Source organism: Cygnus olor, chromosome 4 (assembly GCF_009769625.2).
Source record: "Cygnus olor isolate bCygOlo1 chromosome 4, bCygOlo1.pri.v2, whole genome shotgun sequence".
Lineage (NCBI taxonomy): Eukaryota > Metazoa > Chordata > Aves > Anseriformes > Anatidae > Cygnus > Cygnus olor.
In genome coordinates, this window is record NC_049172.1 from 71,389,618 (window position 1) to 71,402,216 (window position 12,599).

Here is a 12,599-nt window from a genome sequence, read left to right on the forward strand (position 1 = left end):
TCACCTCGGTGACCTGATGGCCCAATTCTGCTTGCTGCTGCTGCTTTTGTTGGATTTACTCCCCTTGTCTACAGCCTGGATGGCCATCTATACCTCCCGGAGGACTTCTATAACCCCTAGAGTTATGGAGGACAACCTCGCCCCCATAACTAACTAGGGGAGCCATCATCTAAGCACGACAATGCAGAACCCTGCCAGGTGGCTCCTCCGATGAATACAATTGTCATATTTACCACATGTGCACATGCACACACACAAAACTGGAGGGGATTTCAACCATAACTTTTGGATGCAATGTTTCACAGGCTCCAAGGCATTTCACTGGGAGTTTCCCTACCCCTGCCCCTGCCCTGCTCTGTGTCACGGTGGCACCGGTTACACTGCAGCTGTAAGATGTGTATGGCAATTATTCGTAATTGTATTCACTTGCTCCATATAAAAATATCAGCACGGTTGCATGAATGATTTGTGTAATGATATATTTGCTGTTATTAGGACCTAATATGTTATGCCTGTAATTACATACTGTGCCCCATATAATAGGCCTGGAATTGCTGTGTAAATTTTGGGTAATTATAGAAAACTATGCTACAAACAGGTCCCCCTAGACCAAGTTGAGCATTCACTACCAGGAAATAACCATTATTAAGGGCTCTGCAATAGACAAACCGATAGACCGAAAGCCAAAAGCTGTCTGAATATATAGCAGCAATGATTGTGAAAAGAAAGAGCTTGTGAGTATATTAGGGGGAAGAAATCTCCAGTGCAGGGCAACAAGAGAAATATCAGCCCAGGTAGTGCTACGCCTGGGGAACATTTCTCCTAACTCCGTTTTAGGTGCTGTTCTGGCAGAAATCCGAGGGATCCCTGGTGCAACGCCGCGTTTTGCTTCAGCTCCAAGTTGCACAAGCTCGCTCAGATGCAACTGCTCCAAGTGATGTGGAAGCAGTGCTCATCATTAGGAAAAAAAAAAAAAAAAAAGCAAGTTATAACACTGCATCTAGATTAAAAGTCTGCCAGAGGTCATTACAGCTTACTGCATAGTCAGGCTTTTCTAAATCGGCTGGAAACATTGACATTGATTAAAATTTATCCTCTCCTTCCCAGATGCAAGAGCTTTTCCAGATTTCAACACACTTCTTTTTTTGTAAAGCTGATCCTTCCCCCTCCTCACTGCAGTATCTGCACATCTTCTGTTGAAAATCAATAGCAATAGCAGGGTCCCTCATGGGCTTCTTGCAGTCATGAGCCTTTCCCCCAAGAATGGGCCAGGGTGGGAAGAAATGAGATCAGCCATCTTTATGGCTGAGTGAACAGTTACAGGCTTTGAGGGCTTTCTCATGGTCGTGAGCCTCAGAACAACTTCTGATTATTTTAATTTCACTGCAGCCTTCCAGCTTCATCATCTACACTGCCAACTTCTATTAAGGTTCCATTAAAAGCCAATGAAACACAGGGCTTTTTACAATACCCTTGACAGAACAATTTCCCTTTCTGGATACAGTAAAAAATTTCAGCCAAAAAAACATCTTTTTGGTTAAAAAAAAAAAAAAAAAAAAAAAAAAGACAATTTCAAGCCGATCAAAATATTTCATAAAATGTTGTCAGACTGTCTGAGCCAGAAAAAACAACCTAGAAAAGGCTAATTTTCAAAGTAAAACATCAATTTTCTTTTCTGCCTATCATAATTACATTTGTTTCCACTTGCTTATTAAAAGCCCTAGATATCAGACAATATTTCACTTTGTACCGAGCAAAGTGTTTTGTTCAGATCAAAACATTTTCTACAGCACTTCATTACTGATAGATGCTTAGTAATTGAATTTTCTTGTTATTAGTTGTACCTTTTGCTTCAAGGATCCTAACAGCTCTTTGCTTTAAGTTTAACTAAACTTAGCAACAGAGAGAAGGACAAAGCCTGCCCTCAGATATAATCAGCTGAATTCGAGCAAATCATGATTAAAACAAAATGTGTAGTAAAAGGTGAGGGCTGGGGGGAAGGATAAAATTTAACCCCAAGTTACACATAGAATAAGCTTGCCCAATACAGTGTTGAAAAGTTTTAACCCATAATATGCCAATAACTAAAATCTCCGGCTTTTCACAGCAGTGTTGAAATACCGAGTCTAATTTGGGAACGCCCATGCACGTGCCTGGGCCTCCTGAGGTTTTGGGGATTTTTTTGTAACATCGAGCACAAGCAACCTTTTTGGTGCCCAGTGACCCAGTATCAGGGATGGGTTTTGTGCAGGGAAGGATTGTGTGGCTTCAAATACTGGGAAATACTGTTAAAATTAATTTCCTGCCCCTACTAACATGCTTCCTTCCATTTGGCACTTTGCTCTAAAAAAGATGACCAGGGCTGGCCCCCACCCCATGTACATAAGTGTGCATAAAATGTGGGCTTAAACGTATGGGCTTGTCAATGAAAAGGAAGATCTCATGGCTCTATCCCTTTAGATGCGTTATAATTGTATTGAACTCATGAATTATACCACAAATCACTCTGCTGGGCTGCCGTGGGAGGGAAAACAAGGGAGTGTCTTGGGAAGAAGAAGCCCAAGAAGGTCAAAAATGAGACAAGCTGGCAAGACCCAAGGACTGGCTTGAGTCCCTGGTTGAGGAGCTGGCAGGGAAGGGCCATGGGAACCAGGGCTCATGTGGGGAGAGCTGTGATGGACCAAGATCCCCACCCCCAACGCTAGGACATGTGTTGGAGAAACCAGGGGTCTGGCACAAAGCACTGAGTGAGTGCTCCTTGATAGAGAGATGTCTCTTCAGTGAGTAGAAGGGAGAGGATCTTACATAAAAATACTGCCTAGTAATCATGAGACAGTCATAAGACAGGCTTGAGGGAGCTAAACGAAGATGAGAGATAAAAACCTTCCTTCTGGAATCTCCTAATTTACCAGTGCTTGGGCTTGCAGCCTTGAAGCAGTTTATATGCATGCACCACCTACGTGCTCCAGCGCTGCCCTGAGATTTACGGACTGCACATTTGTACGTGTCCCGTTCAAACTAATTGCCATGACCTCACATAAAACAGCAATAATCAACTATCAATAATACTTTGGGAACTGGAAAAAAAAATGGAAAGGAAAGCAAAATTCTCATTCTTAATAAAAACTGGTGCTGTCAGGAAATTGAACCTTCTGTTAGCATTGGTTACAGGAGCCAAAAACATCGCTGCTGAATGTTTCTGGGGAGCATATGCTTTATGTAGCTGAAAGATACTCTTCTACATCAGGCCTTTGTAATTGCACAAACATGGAAAAATCAGGTAGAAATCGTAAAGATTTCCTTTTCCTCTGGTAGCTAATCAGCCCAGGATGCATTTATGTACAAGCAGAGGACTGTCTCCATCCCAGCCCCTCTCCTCCCGGATCCCCAGGATGCAGCCCGAGGTGCAGTTCGCTGACATTTCCCTAATGAATCAAACCATTTGCTCCAGAATTACAAGATGTGGGGCCAATATTTTCAAAAGCTGCCTTCAAAACTCTGGCAGCAATTTAATGTGGTCGTGTTTCCGAGTGCAAAGTTCTTCATGTATGAATGCTCGCACTCAGGGTTTATTTGCTTGGACTGCACCGACATCCGTGTGGGGAGCGTGAACCCAAAGTTTTCCATGTGCCAACTGCTCGTGGGGGAAAATTGGTCTAATGGTTTAGAATACAGATAAGGACTGATTTGGAGATCCTGAGTGGTGTTTAGAGAAATAGAGCAGGGAGTGAGTTAGAGGAGGGTACAATGAGCCATTTTTACAGTGACTTGAAGCGAGCCCAGCAGTATTGCTACATTCCCTACATCTCCCATTCCTTGCACTTCACTAAGGGGGTGAGAAGTGCCTTTCTGTGCCAGTCTGGGAGCGATGCAACGCAGAACACAGTGCACAGGTCCCAGGGGTGGCCTCAGACCTGGACACAGCCTGGTCACATCAGCATCGTCCAAAAACCAAGACTAATTAGTCCTCGTGGGAGCAGAGCAGTGCTGGGGCTACGGTGCTCACAGGGATGAGATCAGGAGCTGAGTGGGGACCTGCCCTTTGGGTGCACTAAGCCTCGCAGACTGTGCCTGGGGACCCCTAACACCTCATCTGTTATGCTCTGCTTGGAAGGGAAGGGCCACGGCTCCACCTGAGCACGATTTTTGCACTGTGCTTGTAATTCTTAATTATTAGAGACATTCGCTGTCTCAGATGCATGGAGGGGGGGACTGTGATGTATCGTGCACACAATAAGTGCAGAACAGAAAGATGCCCCTTACCACAGCCCCCCATAAATCTACCCCAGCTTTCCACCATCCCCACTTTTTTTTCTATTTTTAAAGAAAAAATAAATTTAATGCAGGAAAAAAAAATAAAAAAAAAAAAAAAAAGAAGAAGAGTTGCAGCTTTTACAGAGGAAAGTGTGCTTGCTCAGGAAGCATGAAATTAAAAGCTCTCAGGCATGTGTTTGCCCAGCTCCACGCCGCCTGTACCTTGCCAGCTCCGCAGAGGGCTGGGAGCTCACTAATTCCCTCCATGGCCTCATCCTGCAAGCACGCAGCCCCACGAGCGAGGCTTACTCATGGAAACGCTATGCCTGCATTCCCGGCCGCGAGCGGCTCGGGAGGGACCTGCTGGTGGGCGCCCGGGGACACGGCTGGCACCAGCCGAGCCGTCAGCCTGGCACCGACGGGAGGGCTCCAGCAGCAGGGCAGCAAGCCACCCAGCTCGGCCGGGAGCATGGGATCCCACGTGCTCTGAAGGACACCCTCTGGCCGTGGCCGAGGCCACACTTGGATGTTTTCTGACAACTCAGACAGCAAAACCTGCTCTTGGAAGAATGGGGATTCAGGCAGCTCTCAGCAGGCTGCTGAGACACATCCAGGAGTTTTACTGGAACCAGCTGTCCACCCCTGTGTTATCAGAGCATGTCCTGAGCTGTATTTCCCTTTGGAAAAATTCATTTGCTGTACATACCACGGTCCCCTCCAGCAGCCTGCAGGTGCTCAAGGCTGGGTGCGAGACACACAAAGCTGGCTCCTGCCTGCAGCCCCCCCAGTAGTGACAGTGCCTTGCTTGGTGCCCTGCTCCTCATCCTCCCGGCTCAGACTCAGGGGTCAAGCTGGTCTCTGCTCCACCGACCACATCTCCTGGGGCAGGAGGAGGACCCCATGGGTCCGGAAGCTGCGGCACCTCCTGGGATGCCCAGCTCGGGTGATCCCCATGGGAGGCTGTAGGCCACATGTTGTGCCACATGGTTGTAACCCTGACCCTCCTGTGCCCCACCGAGCACCCTCCCTTCCCCTTACTGGTGGCTCAGTGTGTGTCATATCACACTTTGGAAGAGAAGAAAGCTGAAGGACCTGCTCTTCTCTGGGAGCTGGGGCAGCAAAAGTATGTGTGCTTGCTTTCAAACCCAACAGGTTTTAAAAGGTTTGCCCCCACTGAGGACAAATCCCCCTGGGACTGAGGTTTGTGCCCATCACAACAGAGGCTGAGGTACTTCCCAGGACCCCAGAAATCCCCCAAGGACCGTGGTGACCCCCGCAGCACAGCCCCAGCCGTATCGGTAACGGTGTGCCAACATGCACGTAATGCCTTCCAGACTCCTCCGGTTTGACTGAGCCGTATTTTGACATCTCGGAGAAAACATTTTGCAAGATGCACAGTTAAAGCCTCTTTCAAGCCGAGATGTTGTGGAAAACGGCGCGAGCTCTCCAAGGCACTATCTCTCTCTCTGCCAGCTGCTCTGATGAAAGCTCCCTTTGCAGGCCAGAAGATAGAGCAGGGAATAATACATTCCTTTAAATAGCATCCTAGCTGGCTTGGGGAGCCCACGGCCATTTTAACTCACTTATAATTTGCCTGTGGTTCAGCCCTCTCTTCTGCTCCAGGCACCGCGGCCAAGCAAAGAGATGGGGAACCTTTAAAATGGCATTAGCTGGTCCACGACCATCCAGGGAGTGCTTGTGTCCATGTCCTTGCCTGAGCAATATTGCACACTGCACTGTACCTACTCGGTAATGTGCTGCTCAGACCTTAATTACCCAGAGGTAATTGGCACGGGAAGACACTGAGGTCAGCAGAGGAGGCTTTATTCCACCAGGGACGCATCTCAATGCACTGATGGCTCCTCTAAGATGTGGCACTGGCCAGAAAAATACTCCCCTAACGTCTTCCACGTGATGTTTTCCAGAGACAAAGCCGGCTAAAAAGGTCCCTGAATGTCCTCTTCCTTCAGCCCCGTGCAGCCATCTGCGAACCAGCTCAGTGAGAGAGTCAAATGCTTGGGGCCAATGGGGGGAACTGAAATAATTGAGATTTTAAAAAAATTACAGACCCCATTTGCAGCATGACCCCAGAGCATTTTCTGTACAGGAAGAGTTATTTAGAGTAGTTCCCAGTCTCCCACTCCACAGGAGATTTTGAATGAAAACTTAAGATTTAGTGGCACAAGACTCCAGCCTAAATTAAAAATAAAAATTAAAAAAAAAAAAAATGGGGGGGGGGGGGGGGGAAATATCAAAAAGTTAATTTTCTTCACCAAAAATCTGAAATTTTTCCACAAAGAAGTCATTTTTTCCAATCCCCAGAAAAAAAAAAAATCAGCATTTTTCTGTGGGCAATTTGTAAATGTGGTGTTCAACTTCCAATAGTCTTTCTGCAGAGCCTCCCAGCCCTCACTTTGCTGCATCCATCCTCTGCATGCAAGCTCTCCAGGACAGGGCAGGTTTCTCTATCACACAGTTCATAACCCACCCTGCTCAGTGTTGTTGTTTTAATCAGATTACATGACTGATGGTCAAACCAAAGGTTTGGTATTACAGAAATATTTTGTGGTGTTGTAATATTGTGAGCCAAATGGTGTCAACCAGCAGTAAAGTAAGTGTCCTGTGTTTTACATGACCATTTTAGGGATTATCCCTAAATTTTTTTCTGGTGTCTTTCTGTCCTAAAAAAGAAAGAATGTCTTCCATTCTGCAACTCTACAGAGGATATTTTAAATAACCCATCTTGGCATGGCTCTATTTGTTAGCTGGTCTAAAAGGTTTGCATCACATAGGTCTGTAAGCAATATATTCAAGTTCATCATAGAGTATTGGGAAAAAAAATTTACATCCTCATGAAAGTCTCAGCTCCTGTGTGACAAGTGGATGGCACGTGCTTTTCTTAGCTAGTAAGATCTGTTTTCACTATGAGCCTTTACCTTGGGAGAAAAAAAAAAAATCTTTATATTTGCTTTACAAGGAGAACTTTGGGCCAAAATCTCCTTTCCTGTCTTATTTCCAGAGCTTGGGAATGGGTTAATTTGCATCGAGCCAAGCTACAGTCAGGGTTCCTCAGACCCACAGCACAACCCAGTTTGATAGAAACCCATCTCTATGTTGCGTATGCAGCACAAAGAGAGGCCATAGAAACAGCTTTTCATGGGTGCTGAGCTGCTTCCACACCCAGCTGCAGCCATGCTGAAGAGGACTTTGGGTTTTTAACCAAAATATTCCAGTTCTCCTGGAGATGGTGAGGACAGGTGGCCTTCCTACACTCCCCAAACTGAAAATGCAGCAGCCTCAGCATTTTTTTATTTATTTTTTCTGCGTAAAGCAGCCCTTGGGTAGCTTTTCAACGAGGACAAGCATCGTGCTGGGTCACCGGCGCAGCACAATGGGGAGCAGGACACGCTGACAGCAGCTGCCTCGGGGTGAGCACGACATGGTGGCCACCTCCGTCCCACACACACTGCCACAACAGCTCCAGGCACGGACCTGCTGCCGTGGTGCCACCCTCGCTGGCAGAGTTTTGCAGTGACAACAGTGGGGACATCTGCCTTTGACTTTCTGTTCTGGACATGGCTGTGTCAAAATCCAGATCCAGAGCAGCTCCGTGCTTGACGATAAGTAAAGCTGAGGGCTTGGTGAAGGCTCTTGGAGAAATGCAAACCAGCTGGATTAGGTACCACATCTTATAGCCATTTCTGTCTCATTCCCTCAAATTACACATAGATCACAACTACTCAGCTCCATGCCTTGCACCGAAAGCCTCCATTCACCCCAATTCTTTCAGTTTTTCCTTACTTTCCACATTATTTTCACCTGTCTACTTCTCCCCCCCATCCCACCATTACCCATGAGGTGGTTCAATCTTCTTGCTTCTTTCTCTCCTACCCAAGGAAGGGAAAGACAGAACTGCTGCAACCAAGGAAAGGAGCCTGTTATCCTAGCAAAGCCTGAAGTGAAGGAGTATTTCTGCTCTGGGAGGGGATCGTGCCAAACCAGTGCCCCGACACGTTTGTTTAATTTGGGTATCTTCCCATGGCACTGCATTCAGCCACCTAAGCCACTGCTGGCTTCGCACACTCAGAGATGGCACTGCCATAAACGCATACACACACCAAAGCATGCTCAATGTGGGGACACCGGGAAGCAGGAGGGAGAAGAGGAGCTGCGTGTGATGGTGCTCTCACCCTGGGCCCGGCCCTCAGATGAAGCCTGGTACCTGCAGAGGTCCCAGCTGTGGACCCCACCAGGCCTCGCCATCCCCTGGCGCTGTGAGAGCCGCCCAGGAGCACGCGGGCCGCTCACCGCGGCAGCCTGCAGCCCAGCGAATTAAGTATTCAGCAACCACTAAACTCACAAATAGACAGTAGGCGCCAGAATCCTCAGCTGCGGCTCCTTGGCCTACGCTGGCTTTACGCTGATTTAAGCCAGCTGAGGATCCGCGCCACAGGGCCAAGTCCTGCCGGCCTACCTCAAGCTGATGGCTAGCTGACGTGACTGATGACTAAGATTTCCATTTAGCCTAACTCAAAGCATGAGCAGTGCCTATGTAGTGCTACCATTGTTGACTCCAGCCTTTTGTCTCAAGCTGTAACCGATAGGCCTAATAACAGAAATCATACTGCATGCATTCATTCACCCTCTTCGCAAACAGCATGTTATTGAGCTCAGTGGTGAAAAGGCATGCACAAACACAATGGGGCTGGGATTAAGCCCAGCTGCATTACCAAAGTAAATACTTTTGCTGCTGACAGTTTGTCTGTAGGGATTTGGAGAAAAGTTTTGTGCATCTACTTAGGCAACATATGGTTTTATTTTCCCTGTTAACAAAAACAGTAGTGGTCAAAAGTCAACACCCTCTGATGACTGTTCGGTGGCCAATGTGGAATGGACTTGGTGGTCTAAGTCCAGTTCCTTACATGTCCACATTAAAATGATTCTCTTCCTGCATTCCTCTCTCACTTGGCACTGTGGTTTACAGGCTCCGCAAGGAAGCAGAGGGGTTTTTGAGGTTAATCTCATCTGTCCTCCTTCCTGACTGAAAGCCATTGGTGACGTGGTTTGGGTTAAGATACCTTGCTTGCTTCTTTAATTCTCCCGCTGATGAAAACCCGTCCACAATCTGTTTCCTTGCAGCCTGAAGAGAGTCAGAATTAATCCGCATTAGCCGGCGGCTGGGGCACGCCAGCTAGTCAGACTTCTAAAGCAAACATAGCGCTGATGAGGACGAGGATCATGCCAAGAACACAAATGGTCTGAATTTAGCCCTTCATCTCCAAGCTGAACGCATACAGTTCTCCAAAGACCTCTGCAATACTCAACCAGCAGCTGTTCACCTTCGTGTCTGAAATTGAGAAGAAAATCCTCAAGGGCCTGGCTTTATATTTGGCAACAACTTCAGTGGGGTAGTAGAGGGTAAAAAGTTGGCTGAGCTTCCATTGGTGCCCATCTCCCACAGCTCCAATGAAGGTACTCGCAGATACTGGCACTCAGCATCGTGGGGAAATAAAAAAACAACCGCTATCAAACCTTCCTGAGCTGATTCACTTAAAAGATTTTAAAGCTCTCAAGGTGCAAACAGGTCTTGTCTACACTGAGGTAATGAGAGTTACAGCAACTAGAGCTGCTAACACTTAGCATCTGCAGGGTCAGTTAGCTAGAGCGCTGCGCAGGGGTGTTAACTAGACCCGCCGCATGAAGTAATTGTTTTTAAGGGAGTGCATCCAAGCTGGAACACAGCAGTGCAGAACATGCACACTCAGACAGGTGTAATCCCAGGCACAGTGGGTGGGAAGGAAGGCTGGAAAATCACAATGAAGAAGCCAAGAGGTGTTGTGTAATCCAGATGTCCCTGCCAATACGAAGGTAGTTTTATTGAGGGCCAGATCCCGTGCGATGCCCAGTTACTCCCACAATGTATTTACCATCCTTGGGATGCTACCGACAACTCAGGAAGCCAGAGGTCCGAAGTATTTTGCAGGGGATGCTCAAACCTGCCCAGGGACAGCCCGCGACGGGCAGGCAGCCAGGGCTGGAGGAGCGAAGCCAGAAAGAAAAGATACTGGAGCTCAGGTTGACACAAAGAGCCCATCGCAATCCCACGCTCATGCAGGCACCATCCACGGAGCAGAAGGGCAAAGGCAGAATTTTTTTCTGTTCCTATGAGAGGAACGTCAGTGACAACAAAAGCTTATCTTAATGGGTTCCTTTCTGAAGAAATTTGGGGGTTTTCATTGAAAAAGCAAAAACTGAAAAATGTTTGGTTGCTGGCAATCGAAAACTGGAAACTTTTTGGCCACAAACCAAAACAGTTTGGGGTTTCTGGTTTTTGGCTTTGTTTTGGGATTTTGCCAAACTCCATTGCCAAAAAAAGTGCACATTTTTCAAGCTTTTTCTTTCTCAATGAAAACCCCAAAATTGTTGTTGAAATTGGACATTTCCCACAGAAAATTTTTGATATTAAAAAAAAAAAAAAAGACATTTTCGGCAGAAAGAATGTTTTGAATGAATGATTTCATCCAGCTCTGTAAGCACATCCCTTGGAGGGACTATCACACACACCCTCACTTTTATCTCCTCTCCCCAGCTCACTTTTCTCACCCACGGGACTCCAGGGCTGGGACCATGGTCTGGTTTTGGCCACCACATGGCCAAGTTTTACAGACACAAAGCAGCCGTGCTGGCCCTCCCAGGGACAAACAGCTCTGGGGTGGTTATGGCTTCAGCTTTTCCTGTGAAATACCAACTATCTCTGTGGAAATCAGGATACGCAACAAAAGAAAATAAGTATCTGGAGTTTAGATTCAGCAGATCTTGTTTGGACCACACTGACATTTGGGCCTGCGGGTCTGGGAGATGGAGGTGCTGGTTCCTGTCCTCCAAAACACCCCAAAGTCTATCCACAGGTCCATTGGTGCTGCTGACCCTCGGTCCCACAGAAGCCCCACAAAGTATGGGGCAGATACAGACTGCATTAGTATTTGAGGTTTGGCACATAAAAAATGGACAGGAAAAATCAAGCATTACGAAGTTCTGATGCAAGCACGACACTCACGACTAGAAAGAAAATGAAGAACTTTCAGACTTTTCTACCCCAAGCACTGAACTCGGAGATGGAGCTGAAGATACAGCCAAGCAGTGACCCATCTCAGGACTGGGAAGGTGTTTGCACCCCATCCCCAGGGATCACTTACACCTGACCCAAGGCTGAAACCAGAAACTGCATGAATGTGATGGAAATCTGGACTGGAGTCTGAGTGCCAGGGTTTAGTCTGCACTTTTACGAGGCGGATCCAAACTACAAATCTCAACTGCCTGAAGTTCTGGGCAAATGTGAATTTGGACCGCGTTTTGCATTTCCCTTTTCCATCCAATCCTCCATTAAAATGGCAATTGAAAGGACCGTTGTTTGCCTGTTAAATCTAGGAGATCTTGGAGTCTTATAACAAAGTAGAACCATCTTATGTCTGCCTTTTTTTTTCCTGGAAATATCCTCTTTTCTTGCTTTCAAGGTCTGTTTGGATGTTTTCTTTGGTTGGGACACTGATTGAGGTATCTTATATCCCTGCCACAGCCAGGACTCCTGTAAGGAAGGTCAGGAGAAGGAAGGCCAACAAGGGGAGGGCAACCATGCACGTCGGTGGCAAGTGAGAGTGTGCCAGGAGGGGAGGGAAGGAGAAGAGTCTCAAATTTAGGGACAAACGGGGTTGCCACACAGCAAAAATGCTGGCCTGGAGGACTTTGGGCGAGACATTTGGAGGGGATGGCCAAGATGAGAACCACCAAGAGGAAGGGGTGGAGTTGGGCAGGTTGGAGAAGGGAAGGGATAAGGGACAGATCGGAGAGGAGGAGGCAGGCCAGGGGCTGGCCATGAGGAAGACAGTGCCTGTCAGGGGCTGGGGACAGGCTGGGGACAAGGAGGGTCTGAGGGATTCTCTGTGTGGTTGGTGAGGAAGAGGAGCAGGTGAGGTTTTGCTTTTTGGGAGGGCGCATTTGGACCTCACACTATTTTAAATCTGATTCTCAGTAAAGTTTATTTCAGCCTTGTCACGGTGAAATGCTGCCTGTCAGCTGAGCTGTGGTTCCCAGCATTGTGCCCTGAGCCCAAGGCAAGCAAGGGAGGGGGAATACATTAGCTTAAATCTCTGCAAAAGGTTTCCCAGCGGCAGCAGGCTGACAGCAGAGGCACTGTGACTGCTATTCAGCTCACAGCATGCTAAATCGTGCATCTGAACACTCCAAATGCAGAAAAGATGCTCTGCCATTAATACAGACCGAGAAACAAGATAAAATGCCAGCACAGGATGGTTTTAGAGGCCCCTAGGTGCAGCTGCTAGCCTGGA